Here is a 23,344-nt window from a genome sequence, read left to right on the forward strand (position 1 = left end):
CTTACTTTCCGGGCCAAAGTTTATGTTTACACATGAGAACGAGCAATCCAAATAAAGAAAAGTTATCGATGTCTCACTAAGCGGTACCTCTTGCTTTCTGTACCTGCACCTTGTCCAAAGTCTGGAAGAGTCAGAATGAAAAGGCTAATGATAAAAAGACAGTAGCTGAACAACTACCAAATTTTGAATAAGATCCACAGAATAGATAACAATATTGTATCAAGGTGAATTTTCCAATTCTGATAATTTCTGTATGGTTATGTAAGACAGTGTTCTTTTTCTTAAGGAATGTGCACTAAAATATTTAGCATAAAGAGGCATCATATTTTACAACTTTCAAATCACACAAAAAATTTACATAGATAAATAAAAATATAGGTGTAGATAAATAAATATGAAGAGGGGGAGAGAGAGAGAGAAGACAAATGCAGCAAAATCCTTAACAATCAAAGCATGTGAGTAAATGTTACATAGCAGTTCTTTTATTTTAAAAATTTCTCTGTTTGAGGTTATTTCAAAATAAAAAGTTATTCTAAAAAGACTGCCAACAACAGTAAGGCTAACACAAATTAGAGCTATTCTTAAATGTAGATAAGGTTTCATAAGCAATGGGATCTGAGCCATGTTGAAAATTTGGCATGTTCACTGCAAAATACACTCTGCCTCTCCACCCAACATCTTTAATTTTATGGCAATCATTCCCAGGGATTAAAGCATATTTCAGAAATCTCTGAGAAGAAATTAAAATGTCTTAGTTTAAGGGGTAATGACTTAATCACTGTTCATTATCCCAGTGGAAGAAAGTAGAATCCTAAGGATTCTTCCTCTCTGGTTTTTGTTGTACTTACCCAACCAATAGCCTTGCCCCTCTATTTCATAAATATAGGTTTCAGTGTCATTAGTCATGTAAAATCACATTAAACTCCCTGTGGGATAACAGTAATATTTAATGTGAAAATAATTTCTTTTGATTGATATACCATGCTTCCAGAATAGGGTTGCAAAAAAAAAAGTTGTTTGTGTTTCTTACAATCACCAGATAATAATACTAATGGCTTGGTCTATTATCCAGAGTAATTTTTGTGCTAAGTCCACTAAGGATTCGGTATTGAATTCCCACTTAAGTGATAGTCATTATGTTGACTTTTTAGGAATCATTTGCTACATGTTTCACATTTTAATGTGTTATATTTATAAAGCTTTTATCCAATGGTGAAACTTTCTGAGATCAAAAAATATGACAGCATTTCACAGGTGTTTTGGAGAGGGATCTTTTCATTCCTACCTCAGCATTGCAGCCTGAACCCAGGAAGGAAAGCAACGACCCACTTGGCAATCTCTATTCAATCCCAAATGGAAGGCTGATACCGCACTAGTGAAACTGAAAAGCAGTTGGGTCTGCTCGCCTTCCTCCTATCTCTGGATTAACTGGCATTCTTCTCTGTTCTTGTTTCAGGGGACACCAACACAGCGGAAAGACGAAGACCTACTTTCTAGAGGTTCTGAAAGCCCATCTCATTCTCTATTTTGGGGACTCAAGAGCATAAAGCAATAGTCCTCAGTGTGTCTGTTTTGGAAAGGCCATTCCTGTCTTTTCAATAATAACAATGATATTTCACTCTCTATCTTTCTGACTCTTTTGCCTATTTACACAAATTTATTCAAAATTCAAAAAAGGAAAAGAAGAGTACTATTTAATGCCCCCCTAAAATGTTATCAGTCCTATTGCCTAGTTTTTCTGCTTCTAGATAGGTGGACTTTCCTTTCGTGAATTCATGTTACATTGAGGTTTAAAGGTGGCTTTGATTTCTACTAGGGATTGATAACTACCAATGCCTCTATTTATATTTCAAAGCAAATAGTTATTCACTTACTTCACTGCCTGATAGGTTATGTGTTCATTATAAGCCATTAGTGACCATTAAAAATTGCAGTTCTTTTCATTCCCTAAGACTCTGCTTGAACTTCACACATCATATGACAAGCTCTGTCAACACCTTCAAAGAGAAGCACCAACACCACTCCGATGATGTCAATAAGAATAAGCAGAATAACTGGACCAGGACTGGATGGAGCTTGACTCTACAGGCTGGACAGGAAGTGGAGCAACTTGTGACTGGCAGAGACTACTTCACTGAAGTCGGCAGAACCAAGGGAGCTGACCCAGCAATCAAGAGTGACCACCTCCAGGAGGCTGGTAGTTGTTGAACAAGTAAATTCTTCTTTTGAAACTTGTATTATGATCAAGTGAGACTAAGACTGAAAATAATGTCAATTCAGAGGGAACAAAACAAACAGATAGGAACTCACTCCAGTGAGGTCTTGCCATGAGACCTCCAAGCCAACCTACAATCCATTATATATACGATTTTGCTTAAGGAAGTTTTGGCTGGTTTTCCCCATCTTGTGACTGAATGAATATTAACTATAGTACAGAAGGCCTACTTACACTTTTCAGTTTTATTTTGCGCAGAAGGTAAGTGCTATAATGGCATATCATTCAGCTTGAAGCAGGAAAATTAAAAATGATGCTAAATATTGAAAACAGAGGGAACTTAATACAGGGGATCGGTTCCTCAGGTCATGAAAGAGCTGAAAGACAAACAGAGAGGGGATGGTGAGACAGCTTGATGATTAGCAGCAGGGGGCCTAGAGGAGAAAGCTTACTGAAGCCCAACAGCCAGCATTATCTGGAGGAAAGTGAAACCATTGAGAATAAGAGCCACAGAAGAGATTCAGACAATGAGACAGCCATTGCCTGAATCAGAGAGGAGGGCAGATATACCCTGGCTTTTCCCCCTTTATGCTCCCTCTGATCTCTTGTCAGTACCTCTCATTCATCAAACCCAAGTGGAAATCAGTGGACACAGAGCCTGGGAAGCACAGCCTGCAGGGACTGCTCCTCCTCCCCGAGCCCCGCACCCGGTGATACTCAGCGAAGCATGAATGCATCTGAATGCAAATGAGGTCCAGCACAAACAATATTTGCAAATCAGCACATACCTTATCTCAAAGTGTCAAATGCTTCTAACCAGAAGTATTTGCTCACCACTACCATTCTTTTCCTCACTTCTTCCCAAACCATAAGGAATAGAGAAAATGGATACTATATCTTTAAAAGCATTCAAAGTAATTCAGATTATGTTTTTGTTGCTCTTCCTGCTCTCACCTCCCACCCCCTTACCTGGAGGCACTATTCTACCTCATGTCAAAATTCAAAATTTGAGCAATGGTGTGCTTAAATGCTGATATCCTTGACAATTTTTCCTTCTTTTCTACTTTAAAATAGGAGAAAACAAAAACCTTAACAAAGAACAAATAGAAGGAAATGGTTTTCTACATTAGGGATCCCAAGACTACAGAACCAATACTACTGCTTAATTATATCAAAGTGTCATACCAGAGTTTGTAACAGAGGAAACAAAATGTAAGGAAAACGTTATGACTTTATGTAGCACTTTAAAACAAACCTATTGTAAAGTGTGGTTTTAAGATATAAATTGATTTGTACCTTTCAGAAGGGAAAAAAAAGACACTCCCTGACCTCCCAAGTATGTAACTAGAAACCTTGGCTCCATCTATAATGATTTGGCCCCAATCCTATCTGTAATAGGAAAACTAGAGGCACCAGAACCTGGGTCTGAAACTAGGGGATAATTAGTTCCATCCATTAGTGAACATTTTATGAGTTCAGTAAATGAGGAGTGTCTGGTTGAGTGCTTAGGAGGAAAAGGGGAATTTGGCACCATATACTCATAATATACTATTTATTAGGAACTTTCTCAGGAATCTAAAGGTCATCTGCCTCCCAGTCCCAAAGAAATACAACCCTGCAGAAACCTCCCTGGCCATTTACAACCTGCCTGGCTAAGCCTTCCCTCAGGGCCTGAAGGACTGACCTATCTGTGCTCAGGCAGACAGACTATCCTGAGGCCTGCTCTAAATCCTCATTTCCAGCCTCCTCTGTCCTATACAGGCTATGAGGCTAACATACTGCCCATGCATGCACCCAAGCTGCAGCTGTCAGACTGGGCCCCTGTTCCCTGTTCCGGGAGGTGGTATTTGGGTAGATAATTAAAAAGTGAACAATGAGGTTCTTCACATAACCATGAGAAAGTCACCTCCATGAGAATTCAGAAACCCAAAGTCCAGTGTGATGAGATATGATCACAAATGGGGTGGGATTCAGCTATTATGTGGTTCTGACAAATCTTTTCAATAACGCCTTTTCTATCAACTTGGAAAAAGTTCTCTAAGATGTCCAATTCTGATGTCAGCTAGTCTTCAGGGAATGCAAGCAATTTCACAGTGCACCAAGGACCACCTAGTGGGCAGCTAAAATTATCTTGAAGATCCTTGTTTAGTTACTCATTTATTCCTTTGACATTGCCTTTCCTTCCTTTCCATGTATTTATCCATCTGTCTATTCATTCATCTATTCCTTTGGCATTGCCTTTCCTTCCTCTCCACCTTTATATCAGAACAGATTTGAACCACAGATGAACAAAAGGAAAAAGTATTTTCCAGATTAACAAAGTTCTCTGCCCATAGGATGTTATCTTCCATGGGGTGTTTGGTGCTTTTGAATCATGATAAAATTCTCTTGCCAATTGAAAAGTTACTTATAACCTAATCACTTGTCTTAATTCACTCTATCCCTATTTTTTAAATTGTTTGTTTTTATTTATTAATCTGTAATTAACCCTGCTTTGTTCAAAATTGATTAAATTTGCTTCATAAGGATATGTATATTTTATTAAAATAATATACATTAAATGTGTAAGAAAAAAGAAAGCAAAATAAGGATAAGACATAAAATGGTGCTGGAAAGTAAATCTGATACCTAAACATACACACACAAACATAGGAATACTACTCAGTCATAAAAAGATGAAATCTCACCATTTGCAACATCAACAGACTTTGAGGGTGTTATGCTAAATGAAATAAGACTTTAGGCAGAGAAAGACAAACGTCAGATGATTTCATTCACATATGGAATACAAAAAGCAAAAACAAAATGAATCAATGAACCAAACAAAAACAAATCCATAGATAGAGAGAACAGACTGGTGGTTACCAGGGCAGAAAGGGCAGGGAGAGTGAAGTGAAAGGATATCAACTGCATGGTGACAGACTGGAAACTAAATTTTTGGTGGTGAGCACGCAGTAGTGTGTACAATAATTAGAAATATAATGTTATTTTCATGAAGCTTACATAGAGTTATAAACCAGTGTTACCTTAATGAAAAGAAAGTTTCTATCAAGGGGGTTTTAGGTTAGACAAAGTACTGATTAGACGAATTTATAAGCACAACTGACTTCATTTTAAGGTAGAACTCTCCAAACTGCAAAAACGCAGAGCAGGTAAAAAGGAAGCAAAGATTCACTACACCAATTAATAAATTCATACCCATATTTTATCTTTTCAAACTACAACATAAAAAGATGTTGAGAAAGTGAGACTGAAAGGAAAATACCATTAGCTAACATGTATTGATGTACCGAGCATTTGTCTCTATTCTAGTCATTTTCTTCACAACACTCCTCTGAGATCAGCACTATTATTATCTCCATTTTATAGACAAGAAAATCTAGTTACAAAGACTCAGAAAAAAACTTGTTCAAGGTCATCAGCTAGTAAATTGTTAAACTGAGGCTTGAACTCAGGTATCCTGGCTCCAAAGCCACTATGATGTCATTACTATTGTAAACAAATATTTAAAAATCACACAAGATGAAAAAGGCATAATTAGGAAATTAAAAACACCAATGTCTACTATATTATGTATCATTTGCAAATAAGAAAATAAAGGAAGAAAGGATGGAAAGGAAGGAGGAAAGAAGTAAAAAAAATATTTGAAATAGAGAAAAATGAATAAGTTTATCTACATAGGAAAATCTTTGGTGTATAGATAACCTCAGTAACTGAAAATCATTTATAGTAGTTTTTGGAATGCACACACACACATATACACATCTTTATATAACATAGAGATAATATATTACACAGCATATATGCATGTACTACCTACATAACATACACAGACACATATGTATGTTATATATATAATGCATATAAATAGGTCTTCCCTATAGCTCAAACGGTAAAGAATCTGCTTGCAATGCAGGAGACCTGGGTTCAATCCCTGGGTTGGGAAGATCCTCTGGAGAAGGGAATGGCTACCCACCCCAGTATTCTTGCCTGGAGAATCTCATGGACAGAGGAGCCTGGCGGCCTACAGTCCATGGGGTCACAAAGAGTCGGACACGACTGAGTGACTAACTATGACTGAGTGACTATGTATATACCAACATATAATAAACGCTCAATAGTATTTGTTGAATGAATGAATGAATGAATATATACATATACGCTTTTGAAACCTACATATGCACTGTTCAAAAAAGCCTGCAATAGAAAGGCTGGGCTTGGGAGATAAAGGCTTTTAGTTTCATGTTATACTTTTTGATATTGTCTGCAACCATAATTATCTAGAAAACAAAATTATAAGACATATGTGCTTTATATTTTTACATTAAAACACGAGTAAATAATAAGAAACACATTATCTATTGACTAGTTTTTCTATATGCAGTACTACTTAACTTATATGCAGAGCACATCATGTGAAATGCGGGGCTGGATGTATCACAATCTGGAATCAAGACTGCTGGGAGAAATATCAACAACCTCACATATGCAGATGATAGCACTCTAATGGCAGAAAGTGAAGAAGAACTAAAGAGTGTCTTAATGAGGGTGAAAGAGGAGAGTGAAAAGGCTGGTTTAAAATTCAACATTCAAAAAACTAAAGATTGACTTCCAATTCAAGATGGTAGAGTAGAAGGATGTACACTCATCTCCTGTAAGAGCGCCAAAATCACAACTAGCTGTTGAACAACCATTGACAGGAGGACACTCGAACGCACCTAAAAAAATGATATTCCACATCCAAAGACAAAGAAAAAGCTGCAGTGAAATGTGAGGAGGGGCACAATCATGATAAAATCAAATCCAATACCCAGGGGGTGGGTGATCCACCAACTGGAGAACAATTTATACCAAAGAAGTTCTCTCACTATTGTGAAGATTCTGAGTCCCATATCAGATTTCTCAGCCTGGGGATCTGACAAGGGGACTGGGAATTCCCAGGGAATCTGACCTTGAACACCAGTGGGTTTGATTATAGGACTTCCACAGGACTGGGGGAAACACAGGCTCTAGTCTTGGAGGGCACACACAAACCTTGCACACACCAAATCACAGAGGAAAGGAGCAGTGACCCCACAGGAGGCTGCACCAAAACTACCTGTGAGTGTTGGACGGCCTCCTGTGGAGTGTGGGTCGGCAGGGGCTCACCACAGGGATGGAGGCCTTGGCAGCAGCAGTCCAGGAAGGTCCCCTTGGCATAAGCCCTCTTGGAGGCCGTTATTCAGTTCATTTCAGTCGCTCAGTCGTGTTCAACTCTTCCCAACCCCATGAATTGCAGCACGCCAGGCCTTCCTGTCCATCACAAACTCCCAGAGTTTACTCAAACTCATGTCCATCGAGTCGCTGATGCCATCCAGCCATCTCATCCTCTGTCGTCCCCTTCTCCTCCTGCCCCCAATCCCTCCCAGCATCAGGGACTTTTCCAATGAGTCAGCTCTTCGCATGAGGTGGCCAAAGTTTTGGATTTCAGCTTCAGCATCAGTCCTTCCAATGAACACCCAGGACTGATCTTTAGGATGGACTGGTTGGATCTCCTTGAAGTCCAAGGGACTCTCAAGAGTCTTATCCAACACCACAGTTCAAAAGCATCAATTTTTCGGTGCTCAGCTTTCTCCACAGTCCAACTCTCACATCCATACATGACCACTGGAAAAACCATAGCCTTGACCAGACGGACCTTTGTTGGCAAAGTAATGTCTCTGCTTTTTAATATGCTATCTAGGTTGGTCATAACTTTCCTTCCAAGGAGTAAGAGTCATTTAATTTCATGGCTGCAATCACTATTTGCAGTGATTTTTGGAGCCTAAAAAAAAAAGTCAGTCACTGTTTCCACTGTTTCCCCATCTATTTGCCATGAAGTGATGGGATCAGATGCCATGATCTTAGTTTTCTGAATGTTGAGCTTTAAGCCAATGTTTTCACTCTCCTAAACTAAAGAGGCTCTTTAGTTCTTCTTCACTTTCTGCCATAAGGGTGGTGTCATCTGCATATCTGAGGTTATTGATATTTCTCCCAGCAATCTTCATTCCAGCTTGTGCTTCTTCCAGCCCAGCATTTCTCATGATGTACTCTGCATATAAGTTAAATAAACATGGTGACAATATACAGCCTTAACATACTCCTTTTCCTATTTGGAACCAGTCTGTTGGTCCATGTCCAGTTCTAACTGTTACTTCCCGACCTGCAAATAGGTTTCTCAAGAGGCAGGTCAGGTGGTCTGGTATGCCCATCTCTTTCAGAATTTTCCACAGTTTATTGTGATCCACACAGTCAAAGGCTTTGGCATAGTCAATAAAGCAGAGACAGATGTTTTTCTGGAACTCTCCTGCTTTTTCAATGATCCAGCAGATGTTGGCAATTTGATCTCTGGTTCCTCTGCCTTTTCGAAAACCAGCTTGAACATCTGGAAGTTCACGGTTCACATATTGCTGAAGCCTGGCTTGGAGAATTTTGAGCATTATTTTACTAGCATATTAACCCTACCATAAAGCCTGTGCCCCAGGTGGTTCTAATGGCAAAGAACTTGCCTGCCAAAGCAGGAGACATGAGAGACATGGGTTTGATCCCTGGGTCTTGCAGATTCCCTGAAGAGGGCATGGCAACCCACTCCAGTATTCTGGCCTGGAGAATCCCATAGACAGAGGAGTCTTGTGGGCTACAATTCATAGGGTCACAGAGTTGGGCACAACTGAAGTGACTTAACACACACAGCACACAAAGCCTGTAGACACCAGGGCTCAGCCAAACAGCTACCAGGGAGGGAGTGCAACCCCACCAATCAGTAGATAATTGGATTAAAGATTTACTGAGCAAGGACTTGCCCACCAGAGCAAGACTCAGTTTTTCTCACTGCCAGCTCCTCCCATTGGAAGCTTACACAAGCCCCTTAGCCTCCACCATCAGAGAGCAGGCAGAAGCAAAAAGAACCCCAGTCCCACAGCAGCTGAAACAAAAGCTGCAAAGTAAATCAGGATGAAATAAAATCCCAGAAAAACAACTAAATGGTGATAGGCAACCTTCCAGAAAAATAATACAGAATAATGATGAGTAAAGAAGATCCAGGATCTTGGGAAAATAATGGAAAAGATGCAAGAAATGTTACCAAAGACCTAGAAGAACTAAAGAACAAACAAACAGATGAAAAAACTAAGATCACGGCATCTGGTCCCATCACTTCATGGTAAACAGTTGAGGAAAAAGAGGAAACAGTGACAGATTTTATTTTCTTGGACTCCAAAATCACTGCAGACAGAGGCTGCAACCACGAAATTAAAAGATGCTTGCTTCTTGGAAGAAAAGGTATAACAAACCTAGGCAGCTTATTAAAAAGCAGAGACATCACTTTGCTAACAAAGGTCTGTATAATCAAAGCTATGGTGTTTCCAGTAGTCATGTATGGATGTGAGAGTTGGATCATAAAGACAGCTGAGCACTGAAGAATTGATGCTTTTGAATTGTGGTGGTGTAGAAAACTCTTGAGAGTTCATTGGACAGCAAGGAGATCAAACCAGTCAATCCAAAAGGAAATCAACCCTGAATATTCATTGGAAGGACTGATGCTGAAGCTGAAGCTCCAATACTTTGGTCACCTGATGTGAAGCTGACTCATTTGAAAAGACCCTGATAATGGGACAGATTGATGATAGGAGGAGAAGGGGACGACAGAGGATGAGATGGTTGGATGGCATCACCAACTCAATGGACACGAGTTTGAGCAAACTCTGGGAGACAGTGAAGGACCAGAAAGCCTGTTATGCTGCAGTCCATGGGGTCACAAAGAGTTGGGCACACTTAGGGAATGAACAACAACAACGTTTTTTCTATAATGTTAGAAATCAAAGGAAAATACACATACACACCTTGTTTATATAAAAGAGCACAGAGCAATACAATACATGTTATCCAAAGAATGGGATTTGGGGATTTGTTTTTTGTGTTTATTTGTTTCGGTTTGTTTTTGGTCAAAAGGCTTGTTCCATGAATGTCCAGTTCCCCAAGTGAAAAACCAGAATAAGTGAAAAACCAGAGGGGAGAGCATCACCACAGTCAGGTGACAGACACAGTCACCTCTATTTCTTACTTTTAAACCTCAGTGGTTATCTTCTACTAAACCTCTTGTCATTTTTTCCTGTAGATCTCTAGCTCAACAATCATTTGGCCATAATTTAACTAAGTATTAAAACTAAAATTCTCTTAGAAATAATCCTCCTCCATACTCATCTTTTTGCCTTTCAGTAATTACTGTACTAGTGGGCAGGTGGTATAAAGGCTACGAAGTATTTTAATACATTTTTGATTTCATGATTAACTGATACAAACCTGAAGTGTTACCACTCTTAAATGTAATCAAGTAAAGATTACGGTTTTGATTAGCCATTCAATAGGTCCAGTAACATAATCAGATACTTGCCTATTTTGTCAACCTATGATTTAGAGTCTTTATTGCAATTGAATGGCCTTAATCTACTAACAAATAAGATATCTGATTTAAGTAGACAAGGAAGAAAATGGTTTTGCTATGAAAAATTTCCTTCTCTCTTGTAAAGAGATTGGCTAAAATCCTCATAATAGTCTATTAAAAGACTATAAGCACTTGGTATTAAAGGTAAGGTGACTTTCAGTATTCTGATGTAAGTTAGAATCTTTATTATCTCTTTTCTCAAATCAATCAAAAATATTTATTAGACTGTTACAATATAAAGCACCAGAGGAAGAAGAATCATAATCTCTACCCAGAAATGTTCACCTTATTAGACAAATAAGATACAACTAGGTAAGAAAGGGTACAAACTTAAACTTTCTATTGAAGTATAAAATTGCACCATACAGACAATAAATCCTCATTTTCTTTCTATTTTTATCACTCATAACTTAAAAAAAAATAGTTCCTCTACTTTCTAATATTAGATTATCTTTAGGCTCATTTTTCCACCTACCAGACCACCTGAACTGCCTCCTGAAAAATCTGTATGCAGGTCAGGAAGCAACAGTTACAATGGACTGGTTCCAAATAGGAAAAGGCTGTATATTGTCACCCTGCTTATTTAACTTATATGCAGAGTACATCATGAGAAACACTGGGCTGGAGGAAGCACAAGCTGGAATCAAGATTGCCAGGAGAAATAACCTCCCGGCAATATCAATAACCTCAGATATGCAGATGACACCACCCTATGGCAGAAAGTGAAGAGGAACTAAAAAATCTCTTGATGAAAGTGAAAGAGGAGAGTGAAAATGTTGGCTTAAAACTCAACATTCAGAAAACTAAGATCATGGCATCTGGTCCCATCATTTCATGGGAAATAGATGGGGAGACAGTGGAAACTGTGGTTGACTTTACTTTTGTGGGCTCCAAAATCACTGCAGATGGTGATTGCAGCCATGAAATTAAAAGACGCTTACTCCTTGGAAGGAAAGTTATGACCAACCTAGATAGCATATTAAAAAGCAGAGACATTACTTTGCCAACAAAGGTCCATCTAGTCAAGGCTATGGTTTTCCAGTGGTCATGTATAGATGTGAAAGTTGGACTGTGAAGAAAGCTGAGCACCGAAAAATTGATGTTTTTGAACTGTGGTGTTGTATAAGACTCTTGAGAGTCCCTTGGACTTCAAGGAGATCCAACCAGTCCATCCTAAAGGAGATCAGTCCTGGGTGTTCATTGGAAGGACTGATGCTGAAACTGAAACTCCAATACTTTGGCCACTCGATGGACATGAGTTTGAGTAAACTCCAGGAGTTGGTGATGGACAGGGAGGCTTGGCATGCTGCGATTCATGGGGTCGCAAACAGTCGGACACGACTGAGCGACTGAACTGCACTGAACTGAACTGGACAGCAAGGAGACCCAACCAGTCCATCCTAAAGGAGATCAGTCCTGGGTGTTCACTGGAAGGACTGATGTTGAAGCTGAAACTCCAATACTTTGGCCAGCTGATGGGAAGAGCTGACTCATTTGAAAAGATCCTGATGCTGGGAAAGATTGAGGGCAGGAAGAGAAGGGAATGACAGAGGATGAGATGGTTGGATGGCATCACCAACTCAATGGACATGAGCTTGAGTAAACTCTGGGAGTTAGTGATGGACAGTGAGGACTGACGTGCTGCGATTCATGGGGTCACAGAGTCAGACACAACTGAGCGACTGAACTGAACTGAACTTTCTAATATTGGATTATCTTTAGGCTCATTTTTCCACCTACTTCCCTATATGCTCCTTCTCATATCCTTTCTCTTGGCTTTGAAACCATATATACAATTCTGGTGCTTCCTGAATGTATATGTTCAGTACAGACCTCAAACATGATAGTATACTGCCTATTCTGTACACATGCTTAAATATCTCAAATGTTCCTAAAATTCAATAGCTCCAAAACTGAACTCTTGATCATCCTCCTCCCACACCGAATCTGCTCCATCACTAGACTTTCCAACCTCAATTGCTATAGCCAGAAATCTAAGAGCTATCCTTAATATCTTACCACCCATCCTTAACTCCTGTATCTATTATGTTATGAAATCCTATCAATCCAACCTCCAAAATATTACTTGAATTCACTTACATCTCTCTTTTCATTCAAATTACTTACCTGGCCTTCCTGCTTTTGCCTGTTTTTGCACTCCTCCCTCCATCCATGTTCCACACAGTAGCCAAAATGATCAATTCAAAGTGAAAATTACATGATACGCTTTTTCTTAAAAGCCTTCAAAGAATTGCCACTGTATTTGAGATAAAATAGGAAAACAATTAGAATTATATCCCTTGCAACCTTTCCATATCATATCAAATCATTATTTTTTTTAAGAAACATTGTAATTTGTTGATATATTTTAAATGTGTGACTTTCATTTCTGCTTCAGTTTTGTTGGTTTGCTGTATATCCACCTCCACTAGACTCAGAGCTGTGTAAAGCAGGAATCATATATCTTCTTATATTATACCTGACCTTGTTTAATACTCAAAGTATCAACTTATTATTCCCACTTTACAGATGAAGAAAATATGACTTAGATGAATCTTTCCTGAGGATACAAACCTGATTGATGAAAAACTAGATTTAAACCAAGATCTATTAATATTAGAAGCAGATGGCTATATAGTCATTTATGATGTGGTATTACCCCCTCACAAACATTCCCCACTGGAGGTGTTCAAAATCATAGCCATACAAGGGAAATTCCTCTTAATAATTATTAATGTGTTAAAAATCAACATGAAAGAAACGCTCAAAAGTGTCAAATATCAAGCAACAATTGCACGATTGTGAGGGGGGTAGAGTAAGAAACTGGTTTCCCTATTTTTCAGGGGGTGCACAGGGTATTTATATATATAGAAATCTCAAGTGCTAAGAGCCTTCAAGAAAGACTCAAATCCCAGTTCTTGTATTTCAGTTTCCTAATGGTTTTGTGTGTGTGCGTGCTCAGTCGTATACAACTCTTTGCAATCCCATGGGCTGTAGCCCACCGGGCTCCTCTGTCCAGTGATTTTCCAGGCAGGAATACTGGAGTGGGTTGCCATTTCCTACTCCAGGGTATCTTCCCGACCTAGGGATCAAACCCAAGTCTCCTACACTGCAGGCAGATACTTTACTACTAGCGCCACCTGGGAAGCTCGCAAAAGATTTTAGGCTTTAAGAATTAAATGAGGCAATGTATCTTAAACATTTAGTATAGTCTTGCATTCAAATATTACTTATTATTATACTAATTCATCTTTTTTTTTTTTTTTATTACAGCTGCACAATCATGTAGTGAGAGAAGAGACACAAAAGAGTGTGTTCTCTGTCTTCAGTGTGAGGGTGCAGTCAAGCAGCGGTGACTGCAGTCCTGCAAAGTGGAATACCCCAAGGCTTAGGATCTGGAATGCACTCTAGTTCCCCTGTACTTGATGAAGAGTCCTCTAAAATTGATGGAGAGCTTTACAGATGAGTTGAGTTCATGGTTCTTTCAAGCCCTGACCTTATCATTCAGTTGTAATCATCAAGATTCTTTTCACTTATGTCATGCACTGAATCTCTCCTTTGGTATCCTTCAAGGCCTGTTCATGCCTTAGCAGCCATTCTCAGGGACTATGGTTCTGATGTTTGCACCCCTAGTTCCCTTCTTAGAGCCAGCTCTTCCCTTCTCCACCTGCCTGGACCAAGACCTACCATGTAAGAACACATTGGATTCCCCGTTGCTGTGTTCTGCAGACCTGATGAGAAACTCTCCCATGAGTGGTAGTGATCTTAACAGTTGTTCGTAACTATGTTTTGGGGCACCTTGTTCTGCTGCTAATACTCTACTCCTCCTCCCATCTCCCTGTCCACAACACAAGTGGATAGGTTCTGAAGTCCACTATTTTACCAAGTGTGGATGTAGTAATCATATTCAATCCCTTTATTCCAGAATCTGATGTAATTAATTTCTTTGCTAATCAACCCCTACCAAAAACTTAAAATTCTAAAGACCCAAGACAAACAAAATGTACACTTACAGAAGAAAATACTTGGGTGTGGGAAAAATTTCTAACATCCCTTCAGAATACAGGTAATATATTCAAACATAGCTGATTAATAGCATAGTTTTTTAAAAACCACATGGAAACTGCCATTTCTTTAAAACTTATTTCTAAAATGTAGCTAATTACGAATTACACTCATTAAAAATACTTACAGAAATAGTTTCAAAATGTTCATACATTATTACTGACCTTGGGGAAAACCAGGAAGGAAATCACTCAGGAGCCCTCCCTGTTTTCCTGTCAGTCTTATCCTCTTATTTCGGGTGATCCTGCATGCATTCGTGAACGCTGTCCCCTTCTCTTATGACGGATAATCACCACCCAACAGGGATACGTCTCCAGTCTGTTGCCTGTATCCATCACATCTCGTCATCCTGGTCACAGACCCTTCCTTCCCAAGCCACACCACTTCCTGCCGACTGCTCTTTCCAAGTCCCTTTCTCTCCTCTCTTTCCACCTCTAGTGTCAGACAGCACAGACCACACTCCAGGCTCAGACTCCACTCACCCATGAAGCTTTAACACCCCTTTCCCAATAGACTCACATGAATTTACTTCACAGTTCAGTGCTGCCAGGTTAGCAACTTGCCATCTTCTTTGTAATTAATTTGCGAAAACAAACGAATAAAGAACAAGTAAGATTTATGAGAAAAGGGGGGCTGAATCCATGAGTCCATGACACCTTTCCATGGACAAACATATTCAAAGAAGCCACTGAGCTGGTAAGGGCAGGCCCAAGGCAGACTGCGTGTTTGTGCTCAGTCGTGTCCAGCTCTTTGCCATCCCATGGACTGTAGCCTGCCAGGCTTCTCTGTCCACGGGGTTTTCCAGGCAAAAGTATTGGATTGGGTTGCCACTTCCTACTCCAGGGGATCTTCCCAACCAGGGATCAAGCTCCCATCTCTTACACTGGAAAGCAGATTCTTTACCACTGCACCACCTGCAGATTCTAACTAAAAGCAACAGGAAGCCTGGCAGGGAACTCAACATAGAAGACAGGAGGAGTTTGGAAGCATGAGTGTGTCTGTTATCAAAGCTATGGGTGAGGAGAGAGTACTAGTTGCCCCCACATATACCACTGAAAATTCAACTACTACTAGCACAATTAATTTTGGTAATATGAATGTATTTCATGGGCCATGGCAGAGAGGCTCTGAACCGAAAGGTACTTTACCACCTGTGAAGCTATTGCTTCTGGAATAAATTAACTGGCATCCATGGAAGGAATGAATACAGAGTTATCAATGGTAGATATCTGGATCCACTGATGGTAGCAATGGAGGACCAGAAAGAGTGGCCATCATGGTGTTCATCCTCAAGGAGAGCATCAGTTTCTGCTTCCCTAGTAGGAAAATCATGAGAGATAGTAAGAAATGGCTCATGAACATTTTTATACTCCTGGGGACCCTCAGGAGTCCCCAGGAAAGTTTAGGGGAAACTCCTAGGAACATTAGGAAGCTTTACAGTAAAGTGGATAGGGAACACAAATTCTTATAATTTGGGATAATATAACTGTATTTTTTGGTCTTTTATTTATCAAATGCTAAAATTTCTTTATACCCTTACTCTTTTCTACAAATGTTTGAACTTCAGTGAAATCCTGATTTCCCCAATATCATTTTCTGGATATGGACAAGACCACTGCTTATCTTTAATAGCAATTTAACCTTTTACTGGATACATAGTTTCTCTGACTACATATTACATTTCTCAATCTCTGTCCCCAAGTAACCTCCCGAGACTGCTGAGTGACCGAGAGCTACCTCAAATGACATTAAAGACTGTGGCAACATGCCTCCAAGACTGTCACTCTCCACACCTTGAAAACTCCCACCTTTTACCCAAGTTTTCTTCCCACCACTCAAATAACCGCCTTTTAATCAAGTGTGACAACGTGTGCCTAGTGAAAACACCATCAGCCACAATAAATATTAGTTTCAAAACAGAAACAAAGCTCATGTGTCATTTTCTTCTGAGATCACAGGCAATATCCCCCGGAAGAACTAACCATTGAATCTTCCCTGCTTCCCCAGCAGTTCAGCTTATTATGCTTACATTTACTATAACACACACCACATTTTATTGAAGTTGGCTGCTTGACCATTCAGCCCATGCCCCTCTGTCAAAGGTTGCAAATGGGATCAAAAATCGTGTCACTGACTGGTTGGTTTGGCCAGCACAATATTGGTGAACAAATGAATCTGAAGGGTTTGGCAAGCCATTTTCTCAAGCCCCAACTCTCCCTAGGGTCTTATTCCTGCTTTACACACATCACAGATGATTTTCTGCCCCTCCCTTCCTTGGAAGATTCGAGATCAGTCCTGGTAATCTCAGTTCCTAACATATCACACTACACCCTGTTCATTACAGACACTCAATACATGCTAATAAGAAGTGAGAGAAAACCTTTGTTGTTTTGGCTCTACCCAGAGTCCAGGATAAAAAAAAAAAAAAGACTTATAAAGTGTTCCTGAAATGTTTGCATGGTCACAGGAGATTTCAACACTCTAAACCCTTCAATGTTTCCTCTAAAGTTAACCTTTAAGGGTAGCGCTCTCACAAGGCTTTGCTGCTGTTCAGTCTCTAATCACAGCCAAGTCTTCGTGATCCTACGGACTGCAGCGTGCCAGGTCTTCCTATCCTTCACCATCTCCCAAAGTTTGCTCAAACACATGTCCATTGAGTCAATGATGCCGTACACCATCTTGTCCTCTGTTGCCTCCTTTTCCTCCTGCCCTCAATCTTTCCCAGCATCAGGGTCTTTTCCAATGAGTCAGCTCTTCACATCAGGTGGCCAAAGTATTGGAGCTTCAGCTTCAGCATCAGTCCTTCCAATGAGTATTCAGGGTTGTTTCTTTTAGGACTGACCTATTTGATCTCCTTGCCAACCAAGGTACATGATACTCGATACTGAGATAGTTCAAGTGCTTTCCTGAGTTCCGCATTCTACTCTGGGAATGAGCAGAAGGTCAGGCAACAACAAACAGGATGTTTGATAAAGAAGTAATAATGGTTGTGTAAGCTTCCCCAGCAAGCTAGGGCAACCCCCAGTCAAATCATTGCCTTCATTCTCCTCTTCTTCTTTAAACCAGTCACAGTGGTGCCGAGAGCTTTCTCAAAATACAGAATTGCTTTTGCTTGCTTTTTTAACATTAACATAGAAGATGAGCTTCCTTCCAGCATACATTTGAAAGTGGAGAGTCTTACTTAACCCAAATAAACGCAGTGCATCTCATTATAGAGAGGGAAAAAAAAAGGAAAAAGAAAAATGCACCACCTAGGAATATGAATACATTTTTACAATTGCTTCGAGATTCGGGGCGTGAATTTTTTAATACTTAATATCCTAAGTTGTTTTCTTCATTTCCACAGAAATAACTCTGCAAGTTCAGAGTTTATTTTTTTAAACTACTTTTTTTCCCCAAATCAGTGGGAAAAAAATTACCATATCTTTCAGCTATATAAAATAGTTTTACAGTTTAGCACTTGAAGAACAACCCCCATCAATCACCTGCAGTAACTGAGGCACTTTATGTATCAAATAACTTAAGCTGAAATTGAAACAGCACTGATTGGCAAAACAATTTTGCCTTTCTAGTTTCTGGCCTGTCTTCTCATCAGTTGGTGTTATGTCTAAAGGAAAGTCCATCTTCTGGCCTTACTTGAAATATTTCTAGTCTTGGGGGTGGGTGAAGGAAAACTCTATCCCATTATTAAAAAATATAATGCAACTACATGTGTTTGCCTGCAAATACTTACTGCCTGAGGAAAATTCCTTAAGGACACAATACCTTTTGAATACCTTATAAGGACACAATATCTTTTGAATACCTTATAAGAAATATTTAATGATCTGATTAAATATATGTTGAATTTGCCAAGTAATGAAAGCACATTTTGGAAGGAGATATAGTTGTTTATTCTTCACAAATTGTACTATACTAATATCTAAACCAGTTATCCTCTATGCCCTTCCCTTCCCCACAAAGAAAAAAGTCTTGCTTTTCTCTTGTGTACTGTTTTCTGCCAGAAAGTTTCATTTCTGCCCAGTAGTTAGGGGGAAAGCTATTTTTGTGGGAAGGCATGCTAGGATAGCATTCTAGAACTTTACTGTGAACACAAGAGCAGTCTACAGTGTAATAAAAGATTAACTCTACATGAAGAAATTTAATTTTCAATCTAAGTTATAGTATGCATATTATGTATTCATTAACACACATTTTAGATCTTCCCATATGATAAAAGGAATTATATTTAAGGTACTTTTCTAAAGCCTCCTACATTTCCATTTTAATGGGAGATCAGCCAATTTCATAGCCAACAACACTGGAGAAATATCAGGATAGAGAAATAAGAGCCTATTTATTTGTTCATTCAACACCTATTTGTTACTCATCTCTTCTGGGCCAGGCAGTGTGCTAGCTACTGAGACTGCGCTGTAGAAAACTTACAGTCTAAGGAATAGTTTGTGATTTTCTGAAGCTAAGTGGTAACTAAAGAAGGCTGTCCCCGCCCCCAACTCTTCCTAGATCTGAAAAGAAAGATTCTCCAACATGTGAAATAAGTTCTACTTTCTCTCTCTCTCTGTGATCTGTTCAATATAATATACTTACCAGTCCTTTTGCAGCAAAAGTGAACTAGGGATATAGACTACAATTAACCATGATCCAAGGGTGGAGTTTCTTGTAAGTAGCATTTTTTTCATTAGATTCTGTAATAAATTATAGAGATGGTATTTAAAAAATGAATACTTTATAAATGTGAGTCCTCATTAGAATATATTAATTATTATTTATTATAACATTAATAATTTATTAGTTTTTTAAAATTAATCATCAAATTGCTTTACACAATTAAGTCTAATTAATGCAGAGGGATTTCAGAGGGAGGATGCTCTAAAATCTCTCTTTATTTTCATTAAGGAAACAGCACAGTTTGAAGTTGTTACATGACCCTTAGGCAGAGCTCAATTATTGGGCAAGGAGGGAGTTTTGCAAAACAGCATATTTTATGGTTTGGGCACTAGGATCATTTGGGGCTGAGAAAATGAAGTACTTTTCAGGGGTTATCAAATTGTACAGTGAGAAATTTAAGGGTTCCTAGAGTGGCTATCTGTTATTTTGGGAGAAGCTCCACAGGTAACTCTAATAGTTCTTTCTTCTTTCTTCCACCTGCTGCACTGGGCCCTAAGCTTCTTAAGGACAGGGTGATGTCTAATTCATCTCTGCATGCTATTATCTGTCACAGTACCTGACACATTATATTATAGACCCAATGTTTGCATTGCCTCCAAAACTCACATGTGGAAGCTCATTGCCCAGTGTTGCTGTGTTTGAAGTAAAGAAGTAACTGAAGTTAAAGAAGATTTTAAAGGTGGGACCTGGCACAACAGTGTTAGTGTCCTTACAAGAAGAGATAGCTTGTTCTCTCTCTGGGCGGGCACCCAGGAAAGGCCATAGGAGGACGTGGAGAGAAGCCAAGAAGAGAACTCTCACCAGAAACTGAACTGACCCGCACTTTGACCTTGGACTTCCCAGCTTCCAGATTAGGAGAAAGGGCATTTCTTGCTATTTAAGCCACCCAGTCGGTGGTATTTTGTTATAGCAGCCTGAGTGGACAAGTACACAAACTAATGATCTCTTCAAAACAATCCAGGCCTTCCGAGGGCTCACGCCAAGGGGCACCTCCCAGGACTGCTGCTGCCAGCACCCCTGTCCCTCCAGTGAGACCCGCCTCCACAGGAGACCCCCCCACCACCGGTCAGCCTTGATTACCGACATCTCTGAAGGCTCATCATTGCACCTGGAAAAGGTTTTGGCTTCACTCTGGCTTTGAAGTGAACTTTAACTCCTAAAAGAAATCTGTGATGACACAAAAGACAGAAACTAGAAATCAGGAGGGAATATGTACATGAGTTTCAGCAACAAGTCACTCTGAGTTATGAGTGCGTGGATGAAGTTACAACAGAAGAACTCATTGCCTGTTGTGTACTCAGGAAGTCCTGTGTTACTCTGTGACGGAGAAAATGAAAAATATGCCCAAGAAAAAGAAATTCCAGGCTTTCTGGTTCAAACATTTGTTGAACACCTGCTGTGGCAGGTACTGTGGCAGTCAAAGTGTCATGAGATGGAAGAGGACTGCAGTTGTTTGTTTCTGCATCTATAGAATGGGAACAATGTTAATACTTGCTTAGATGTATGAGGAATGAATGAGATAAAGAGATCTTAACTCAGTCAGTGCTGAGGAACTATCCCATCCTTTGTTATATTATGTCTCAGGGTACAGTACCACAGAAGAAAACTATAGATGTTTTTTTCTCTTTCTGTTGACAGAGATGCCAGGAATGTTGCTCATCTCATCCACCATTTTCATGGATACAGTCCTTGTACTGTCTTGGACATAGGGCTGAAACTTGGGTGAGGCAAGAAGAGAGACAGATACCCAAATTTAAGGAGGCACCTCCTCTCAGGGTCATATAAGTAAAACCCCATACTTGAAAGACACAGAGAATGAACACCTCCTAACTCTAGCTAATTTTCCACCTCCCAGCTCTGTTGGGGAATCTTTTTTATGAGAATGAGTCACCTAATAACTATTAGCAGTATCCTTCTTTAGGAGTGTTGGAAGCTATCCCCATTTTGTGAGGGAAGAGATGTCCTAAGATTGTCTGGATTTTGAACATTTAAGAGAAAACTGCTTTTACTGAGTTGAGTAGTGTTCCCCCAGATTCATGTCCACTAAGAACCTGCAAATGTGACCTTATGTGAAAATAAGGTTATTGCAGATGCAATCAAGTTAAGATGAGGTCACCATGGATTAAGATATGTCCTAAAATCCAGATGACTAGCATCTTCATGAGAAGAAGGAAATTTGGACGCAGACACACAGGGGAGAAAGCAATATGTAGATGGAGACAGAGATGAATAAAGCATCTATAAGCCAAGGAGTGCTGAGGACTGCTAGCAACAACCAGAAGCTACCAACGGCAAGGAAGGATTCTTCTCCAGAGCCCTAACAGGGCTTCAGACTTCTGTCTTTCACAACTGTGCAACATTGCTCTTTTATAAGCCACTCATATTGTGTTCATTTATTATAGCAGTCCTGGGAAACAATATATAGCTCAACTGTTAGATATGAATCTCTGGAAAAGAAGAGAAAGGGTGGCCTGGATCTGTGGGGAGCAGGACAGAATCAGTCAGGACCCAGTGTTTGTGCGGCCTCCTGTTTCTTTGGGAGGAAACTATCCATGCGAACTGAAAGCCTGAGCACTAAGATCTGAAACCCTGGGAGCCAAGAAGAGGGCAGCTGTGACTGAGCTTAGCACTCGCGCTGGTGGTGTAATCTTCTTCAAAGACACATGAAAGTCCCTGGAGGAATCTCACCACCATTGTCAGGAGAGTAGAAGAGCATCTTCTCACATCCCTCCAGGGCCAGTGCTCATCAGAGACAGGTACCAGCAAGAGTCAGTGGGGACAGCATTTACCTTTCCATGTGAGTATTGGAAGTTTCACTGGCCATCTTCTCTTCTTTGGGCTCCCTATGCTCTCAGAAACCCTGGGCAGTTTGAATATGCATAGGCTTAAGAAAGACAGAAATATAGATCAATGGAACAGAATAGAAAGCCCAGAGATAAGCCCACGAACCTCTGGACACCTTATCTTCAACAAAGGAGGCAAGAATATACAATGGAAAAAAGACAACCTCTTTAACAAGTGGTGCTGGGAAAACTGGTCAACCACTTGTAAAAGAATGAAACTAGAACACTTTCTAACACCATACACAAAAATAAACTCAAAATGGATTAAAGATCTAAATGTAAGAACAGAAACTATAAAACTCCTAGAGGAGAACATAGGCAAACACTCTCTGACATAAATCACAGCAGGATCCTCTATGACCCACCTCCCAGAATATTGGAAGTAAAAGCAAAAATAAACAAATGGGACCTAAGGAAACCTAAAAGCTTTTGCACAACAAAGGGAACTATAAGCAAGGTGAAAAGACCGTCCTCAGATTGGGAGAAAATAATAGCAAATGAAGCAACAGACAAAGGATTAATCTCAAAAATATACAAGCAACTCCTGAAGCTCAATTCCAGAAAAATAAATGACCCAATCAAAAAATGGGCCAAAGAACTAAACAGACATTTCTCCAAAGAAGACATACAGATGGCTAACAAACACATGAAAAGATGCTCAACATCACTCGTTATCAGAGAAATGCAAATCAAAACCACAATGAGGTACCATTACACGCCAGTCAGGATGGCTGCTATCCAAAAGTCTACAAGCAATAAATGCTGGAGAGGGTGTGGAGAAAAGGGAACCCTCTTACACTGTTGGTGGGAATGCAAACTAGTACAGCCACTATGGAGAACAGTGTGGAGATTTCTTAAAAAACTGGAAATAGAACTGCCATGACCCAGCAATCCCACTTCTGGGCATACACACTGAGGAATCCAGATCTGAAAGAGACACGTGCACCCCAATATTCATCGCAGCACTGTTTATAATAGCCAGGACATGGAAGCAACCTAGATGCCCATCAGCAAACGAATGGATAAGGAAGCTGTGGTACATATACACCATGGAATATTATTCAGCCATTAAAAAGAATTCATTTGAATCAG

At 39.7% G+C, this 23,344-nt stretch overlaps 1 long non-coding RNA gene across 4 annotated transcripts in view; it reads right to left on the reverse strand.

Annotated features, from left to right (window-relative positions):
* LOC136165286 (uncharacterized) overlaps positions 1-23,344 on the reverse strand; it is a 195,954-nt gene that overhangs the window by 24,984 nt on the left and 147,626 nt on the right. For 3 of the 4 annotated variants that reach the window (XR_010662486.1, XR_010662488.1, XR_010662485.1), the window contains exons 4-6: positions 19,329-19,426; positions 15,890-16,057; positions 12,804-12,933 (exon numbers count right to left, since the gene is read on the reverse strand). This is a non-coding gene — a long non-coding RNA (uncharacterized lncRNA). The remainder of the gene's footprint in view (positions 1-12,803; positions 12,934-15,889; positions 16,058-19,328; positions 19,427-23,344) is intronic. The other variant, XR_010662487.1, reaches the window with a different exon arrangement.

Source organism: Muntiacus reevesi, chromosome 3 (assembly GCF_963930625.1).
Source record: "Muntiacus reevesi chromosome 3, mMunRee1.1, whole genome shotgun sequence".
Lineage (NCBI taxonomy): Eukaryota > Metazoa > Chordata > Mammalia > Artiodactyla > Cervidae > Muntiacus > Muntiacus reevesi.